The sequence below is a fragment of the Aethalodelphis obliquidens genome, unplaced genomic scaffold, assembly GCF_003676395.1.
Source record: "Aethalodelphis obliquidens isolate GAN/ISIS:26980383/991018 unplaced genomic scaffold, ASM367639v1 scaffold4, whole genome shotgun sequence".
In the NCBI taxonomy this organism is placed as follows: domain Eukaryota; kingdom Metazoa; phylum Chordata; class Mammalia; order Artiodactyla; family Delphinidae; genus Aethalodelphis; species Aethalodelphis obliquidens.
In genome coordinates this window covers 61,396,424-61,404,029 of record NW_020837948.1, presented here as the reverse complement: position 1 = coordinate 61,404,029, position 7,606 = coordinate 61,396,424, and the positions used below count along the sequence as shown (strand labels likewise).

The window sequence follows — 7,606 nt, the reverse complement described above, 5'->3', positions numbered from 1 at the left end:
ATTGTTTAGCCTCCATGTGTTTGTGTTTTTTACGTTTTTTTTCCCTGTAATTCATTTCTAATCTCATAGCATTGTGCTCAGAAAAGATGCTTGCTCTGATTTCAGTTTTCTTAAATTTACTAAGGCTTGTTTTGTGACCCAAGATGTGATCTATCCTAGAGAATGTTCCGTGCGCACTTGGGAAGAAAGTGTAATCTGCTGTTTTTGGATGGAATGTCCTATAACTATCATTTAATTCTATCTGGTCTGTTGTGTCATTTAAAGCTTCTGTTTTCCTTATTTATTTTCATTTTCGATGATCTGTCCATTGGTGTAAGTGAAGTGTTAAAGTTCCCCATTATTACTGTGCTACTGTCGCTTTCCTGTTTTATAGCTGTTAGCAGTTGCCTTATGTATTGAGGTGCTCCTATGTTGGGTGCATATATATTTATAATTGTTATATCTTCTTCCTAGATTGATCCCTTGATCATAATGTAGTGTCCTTCCTTGTCTCTTGTAACATTTTTTATTTTAATGTTTAATTTATCTGATATGAGTATTGCTACTCCAACTTTCTTTTGATTTTCATTTGCATGGAATATCTTTTTCCATGCCCTCACTTTCAGTCTGAAAGTGTCCCTAGGTCTGAAGTGGGTCTCCTGTAGACAACATATATATGGGTCTTGTTTCTGTATCCATTCAGCCAGCCTGTGTCTTGGTTGGAGCATTTAACCCATTCACGTTAAAGGTAATTATTGATATGTATGTTCCTATGACCATTTTCTTAATTGTTTAGAGTTTGTTTTTGTAGGTCCTTTTCTTCTCTTGTGTTTCCCACTTAGAGACGTTCCTTTAGCATTTGTTGTAGAGCTGGTTTGGTGGTGCTGAATTCTCTTAGCTTTTGCTTGTTTGTAAAGCTTTTGATTTCTCCAAAGAATCTGGATGAGATACGTGCCAGGTAGAGTAATCTTGGTTGTAGGTTCTTCCCTTTCATCACTTTAACTATATGATGCCCCTTCCATCTGGCTTGTAGAGTTTCTGCTGTGAAATCAGCTGTTGACCTTACGGGAGTTCTCTTGTATGTATTTGTCATTTTTTCCTTGCTGCTTTCAGTAATTTTTCTTTGTCTTTAATTTTTTGCCAATTTGATTACTATGTGTCTTGGCATGTTTCTCCTTGGGTTTATCCTGTTTGGGACTGTCTGTGCTTCCTGGACTTGATTAACTCTTTCCTTTCCCATATTAAGGAAGTTTTCAACTATAATCTCTTCAAATATTTTCTCAGTCCCTTTCTTTTTCTCTTCTTCTTCTGGAACCCCTATAATTCGAATGTTGGTGCGTTTAATGTTGTCCCAGAGGTCTCTGAGAGTGTCCTCAGTTCTTTTCATTCTTTTTTCTTTATTTTGCTCTGCAGTAGTTATTTCCACTATTTTATCTTCCAGATCACTTATACGTTCTTCTGCCTCAGTTATTCTGCTATTGATTCCTTCCAGTGTAGTTTTCATTTCAGTTATTGTATTGTTCATCTCTGTTTGTTTTTTCCTTAATTCTTCTAGGTCTTTGTTAAACATTTCTTGCATCTTCTTGATCTTTGCCTCCATTCTTTTTCTGAGGTCCTGGATCATCTTCACTATCATTATTCTGAATTCTTTTTCTGGAAGGTTGCCTATCTCTACTTCATTTAGTTGTTTTCTGGGGTTTTATCTTGTTCCTTCATCTGGTACATAGCCCTCTGCCTTTTCATCTTGTCTGTCTTTCTGTGAATGTGGTTTTTGTTCCACGGGCTGCAGGATTGTAGTCCTTCTTGCTTCTGCTGTCTGCCCTCTGGTGGATGAGGCTATCTTAGAGGCTTGTGCAAGTTTCCTGATGGGAGGGACTGGTGGTGGGTAGAGCTGGCTGTTGCTCTGGTGGGCAGAGCTCAGTAAAACTTTAATTCACTTGTCTGCTGATGGGTGGGGCTGGGTTCCCTCCTTTTTCATTGTTTGACCTGAGGCGATCCAACACTGGAGCCTACTTGGCTCTTTGGTGGGGCTAATGGCTACTTTGGGAGGGCTCACGCCAAGGAGTACTTCCCAGATATTTTGCTGCCAGTGTCCTTGTCCTCATGGTGAGACACAGCCACCCCCCACCTCTGCAGGAGACCCTCCAACACTAGCAGGTAGGTCTCGTTCAGTCTCCTATGGGGTCACTGTTCCTTCCCGTGGGTCCTGATGTGCTCACTACTTTGTGTGTGCCCTCCAGGAGTGGAGTCTCTGTTTCTCCCAGTCCTGTTAGAGTCCTGCGATCAAATCCTGCTAGCCTTCAAAGTCTGATTCTCTAGGAATTCCTCCTCCCGTTGCCAGACCCCCAGATTGGGAAGCCTGACGTGGGGCTCAGAACTTTTACTCTAGTGGGTGGACTTCTGTGGTATAAGTGTTCTCTAGTTTGTGGGTCACCCACCTAGCAGTTACGGGATTTGATTTTATTGTGAATGTCCCCCTCCTCCTGTCTCATTTTGGCTTCTCCTTTGTCTTTGGATGTGGGGTATCTTTTTTGGTGAGTTCCAGTGTCTTCCTGTTGATGAGTGTTCAGCAGTTAGTTGTGATTCTGGTGTTCTTGTAAGGGGGAGTGAGAGCACGTCCTTCTGCTCCTCCATCTTCGTTCCTAAATCCGCGTATATAATTTTTATAGTATAAGCCTGCACTGTCTACTATGGCAGCCACTCACCAGATGTGGCTATTGAATACTTGATATGGGGCTAGTGCAAGTTAAGAACTGATTTTTAAGTTTTATATACTCTCACTAATTTAAATTTAAAAACTGATATGCAGTTTAATTATTGGAAAACTTTTAAGTATGTTTGGAACCACTTGGGTATGTGAATCTACTTTTTAAAGTGTAAGTTTATAAAATCTAAATATAGATCAAGTATATCCAATGAAAATTTAGGCCAGGCATTCTCTGCCCCAACTGTGGACCACTCTGAAAGGGCATTTCAGCTTCTGAGCTTCCCAACGGGATTGCTGAAACCTTCGCTCATGCTGAATCACAGTGTATGTGCTCCTTGGACCCATTCTTGCATTTGTCTTCCCTTCCAAAAGTGTTTATTCCAAGAGTTTTCCTAAGTAAACCTTCTGCCCACCAGTACCCATCTCACAATCTGCTTCCTGCAACCACCACCTGCTAGGATATATTTATTTTTAAATAATATAATAAACACCTGGGGCCTCTGGGACCTCAAGCGTCTGTGGTCTTAAATCTCTGCCTTTTCTGTTCAGCCAGTCAGCAACCTCATGAGTGTTCACTATGTGAATGACCCTTAACTGAGGACTGTGAATAGGTCCGAAGGAAAGGATGGTAAGGTTGTCTTGGACCAGAGGAACTGCAAGGTCTTTCCCTGAGCCGCAACACACGTATTTGTATCTGTAAAGGGGAATCTTGCCCGTAATGCTCAGGGATGGGACTTGCAACTGAAAAGTGGTCGAAGTCATTCTCTGGGTATCTGCGGCTGTGGTAGGAGGGAGTGAAAGATGTTAAGCAAGTGTTGAGAACTGAACATCAATCAAACGGCTCAATGCTCTGGCATCAAACAGAAGTAGGCTGGAACAGCAGCTTCGCTTGGGCTCTCCCTGAAGGACACTGAGGAAGAGATATCCTCCTAGTCGGCAGAGTTTTGAACAGTGCATCTTACTGCCCATTTGCATGGGAAGAGAGTGACTTGAGGAAAGAATGTACACTGACTCATGGGCTGCACAGAGTGGTTTGGATCTGAAAGGAGCAACACTGGAGGACAGGAGAGTGGGAGGGTTGGAGGAGAGTCATGTGTATTGGGTTTTTCCAAACGAACCGGGTGTGTTCCATGAGGCTGCTCACCAAAGACTCGTTGCAGCAAGGGATGGGGTGGTTCTTAATAATTAGATGAACAGAAGCACTTTCATTTACAAAGGCTGATCTACTGATGGACAGTTCTCAGTGTGCACTCTGGCTGTACAACTCTGGCACTCCAAAATGGTGCTCAGAGAGGGTCAGCCGGGCACCATGGGGAAGGTAGATTGCTTTAGATTCTTTCTATCATATGGAAGGTAGTGATTTGTCCTCATTGTGATAGATTCTCTAGATTTATTTTTATTACCTACAATATGTCTATTACCATTACTAGTTGAAGAGAATTAAAGTCCACGTGACCCTGTGACCAGTGCAGAAATGAAGACTGTAATTTTCATTATATATATGTATTTGTTTTTCTTCTTTCTCTCTCTTTATCTCACTGTTCTGTATAGGGTATTTAGCCCAAAAGTTGTACAAATCAATAGGGGATTATGGTAGAGCTAGAGGGAAAATATGCATCACCTAGGAAGTCTTGCATTGTTGCTGGATGCACCAACTCATGGGACTTTGGCTTTATTAAGGGTATGAGTGTGAAGATATTTGCATATGGTAGTTATGAACATTTTAGTGTTTGTTTTAGAATTTTTAAAAAATTAATTAATTTTTAGGCTGCGTTGGGTCTTCGCTGCTGCACGCGGGCTTTCTCTAGTTGCGGTTGGTAGCGGGGGCTACTCTTCGTTGTGGAACACCGGCTTCTCACTGCAGTGGCTTCTCTTGTTGCGGAGCATGGGCTCTAGGCGCGCAAGCTTAGTAGCTGTGGCATGTGGGCTCAGTAGTCGTGGCTTGCGGGCTCTAGAGTGCAGGCTCAGTAGTTGTGGTGCACGGGCTTAGTTGCTCCGCGGCATGTGGGATCTTCCCGGACCAGGGCTCAAACCCATGCCCCCTGCATTGGCAGGCAGATTCTTAACCACTGCACCACCAGGGAAGCCCCTGCTTTAGAATTTTAACTATGGAGAGAGGTATATATAAAGATGGTGAAGAGTCAGAGGGGCAAACTATAGCAGATGTTTATTATTTTGATGTTGACTTCATGGTGTCTGAACCTCTTGTGAAGCTTGAAGAATCTACCTTTGGGTGAGTCTTGGTGGGAGGCAGGGTTCCAGCTTCCATGCAGAAGCCCAGATAGTTTTTCTCTCTGACTTCTAAAAACTGGGAAATTGGCATGTGCCTAAGCTTAGCCAATCAGATGCTCCCATCTGGGACTTTGAATCTGGAGCGAATGGTGCAAAATTTATTTTGCTGGTGGGGGAAGTGCTCAGAGTTCAGTGGTACTGGTAGTGGTGGTGATCTTGGAAGTGGTTCACTTCCTTGGAAGGGCCCAGCAATAGTGGCAGCTCTGTTGGAATCAGGCTGTTTCTGTAGTATGACCTTGACTGTGTTCTTGTTTTTTTGCCTCCCTTTGTTTCTGCCTATTTTCTGAGCCTCTTTCTATAGTTATTCCACTAATAGGTAGTTACTCAACAACCCTCCAGTGCATTTCTATTCTAAGTTACCATGTTAATCATTTTTGTTGTTGTGGCAACCAAGAACCTCTTTTCTTTTCTCTGGATGCATTTAGAATTTTCCTGTTGCCCTTTTTGTTCCAAAATGTCACAATGATGTGATTTAACAGAGGACTTTTAAAAATGGACTGTTCTGAACATTGTGAGATCTTTCAATCTAATACTTGTATCCTTCTTCAGCTTTGGGAAATTCTCTTGTTATTTTACTAATAATCTCCATCCTTTAATTTCCTCTCTTCTCTCTTTCTGGGAATCCTATTAGTTGAATTGCTCCTATGTACGTCTTCTCTTTCTTCCCCTCTCTTTTTTTTGCCTCTTTGTCTTAATATTCTACATTCTGAGATATTTTCAAGAATTTAATCTTTCAACTCATTAACTTCAACAAAATTTTAGCAGTCATATTCTTCTTTTCTAAGACTTTTTTTTCCTCTGATGGTCTCTTTTCTACATTTATATTTTATGGATGCAACATCTTTTCATCTATCTCTGGAAATATTAATTAGAGGTTTTTTCCCACTTTGATTTTCTTCTATTCTTTATTTTTCCTCCAAGGTCATTTTATTTTTTATTAATCTTAGTCTTTCTATTTCACATTTTAGGCTTTCTCAACAGTCTTGTGATCTTGGTTGTTTAAGAATGAGACCATAGCAGGGCTGCCCAGGAGCTCTGTGTTGGTGGGCGAGCTTGTTGACTGTGGTGGGCTGGGCTTCAGTGAGTGGGAAGGCAGCCACTCGTTCCTCTGAAGGGTCTGTGGCACGCCACACTCCCACACTGGCTGCCCTCATTCTTCCCAGGAAGTCCATTCACATTTCTTGTAGAGGCACAATTTCCGCTTTAATTTTAGGCTTTTTTTTCTCCCAGGCTTGGATGTAAATACCTGGATGCCAGATGTTTTGCAAGCAGGGATGTTAGAGGGAAATGTCAGGGGTGTTAGTCTATATACAGACTTTCAATTAGTGATCCTGTTTCTACCGTCATTTTTCACTGCTGCCCTCCATTGTCTTTATCTTCTCAGCAGCCTCTTCTGCTCAGCTCCTATTTCACACTCCTTCACCTGCTTTCATGTTATAGGAAGATTTTAAGATCGTAAGTGTCTTGATAGATGTCTCTTGGCTTCTTTGCAGAGAGAGGAGATAAACAAATCTGTGAACTGAATCTGTCACTTTGAACTAGCAGCCCTTGGTCCTTTGGGTTTTAAATGGCTCTTTAATGTGCTCAGAGTTTAGAGGCAGCCATGACACATGACAGTGTACCTTAGTCTGGTAAAATGCCCCATAGTGTATAGTGCACTTTCTCATTTGATCCTCACAACTCTGGGATCACTGGAGGCTGGAGGCAATGGAACTGGAAAAGTCACCTGGAAGGCTTCACTGCGTAGGGAGCACTTGATCAGAATGACAAGAAGACACCTCTGCTACTGGTCAGAAAACTAATGGAGAGATATTCCAGGCTGGGATAAGTCTCAGATTAGGGTTTGGAAGTAGAAACAGGTAAGTAGGGTTATAGGAACAGCAATGTCTACTCAGTTGTTGCTGAGTCTGAGTTGGTAGTGGGGGCAGATGAGAGATGAGCTAAGTGGGAAGCCAATGGTGGAATTTAAAGAGTCTATAAGGTGATGTAAGTGATCAGTTCTGTAAGAAATTTGAGCAAAAGTCCTGTAATGAGGGTAAGTTTGAAGCCAGAAAATAACACCGTCAGCAGTGTCACCAGCACACACAAAGGACAATGATAGATTGCAGAGGCCCCCTCTCACATTTCCGGGCTAATGGAAGCAACAGTCACGTGGATGAATGAAAGCCACAGCTTGTCCATTAGTTTCAACTTCCTTCCCCAAAGGCTTTCCACCGGAACTTGCAAAATGTGCATTTCTCCTCTTTGTCCTTCCCTTCCCAGCCTGCTAGAAGAGACTGAGAGGGCTGAGGCGGCAACTCCGCAGAGACCCCTAAGCCGGCTGGTTGGAGACCAGGCTGCTGTGCACACTGCCTCTCCTGATCTAAGTTTTAGATGGGGTGCAGGCGGGGTGCAGGCATTGGGCCCACCATTTCGGCATCCCTAGAGTGGTGATACCTGTGCCATCCTCCCACCTCCTCTCCAACACAGGTGACTCACCTGACAACAGTCAACGAGGCTCCTGGGGAGCACGCTGGACCTCTGGTCCACAGCTGTGCTGAGAAACTCTTTCTCATGGGCCCCCAGGGCAGGCCTTGTGGGCAAACAAGGGTTTAGCCCTGCTGAGCAGAGGAATTCTATCTGTTCCAT

At 43.0% G+C, this 7,606-nt stretch overlaps 1 long non-coding RNA gene across 1 annotated transcript; it reads right to left on the bottom strand.

Moving 5' to 3' along the window:
• Positions 1-245: 245 nt before the first annotated feature.
• Positions 246-6,412, bottom strand: LOC113613828 (uncharacterized). Its single transcript, XR_003430376.1, has 3 exons — positions 6,402-6,412; positions 6,155-6,158; positions 246-357 (listed from the first exon to the last, which is right to left on the bottom strand). It is a non-coding gene; the product is annotated as an uncharacterized LOC113613828 (long non-coding RNA).
• Between the last annotated feature and the right edge of the window lie 1,194 nt (positions 6,413-7,606).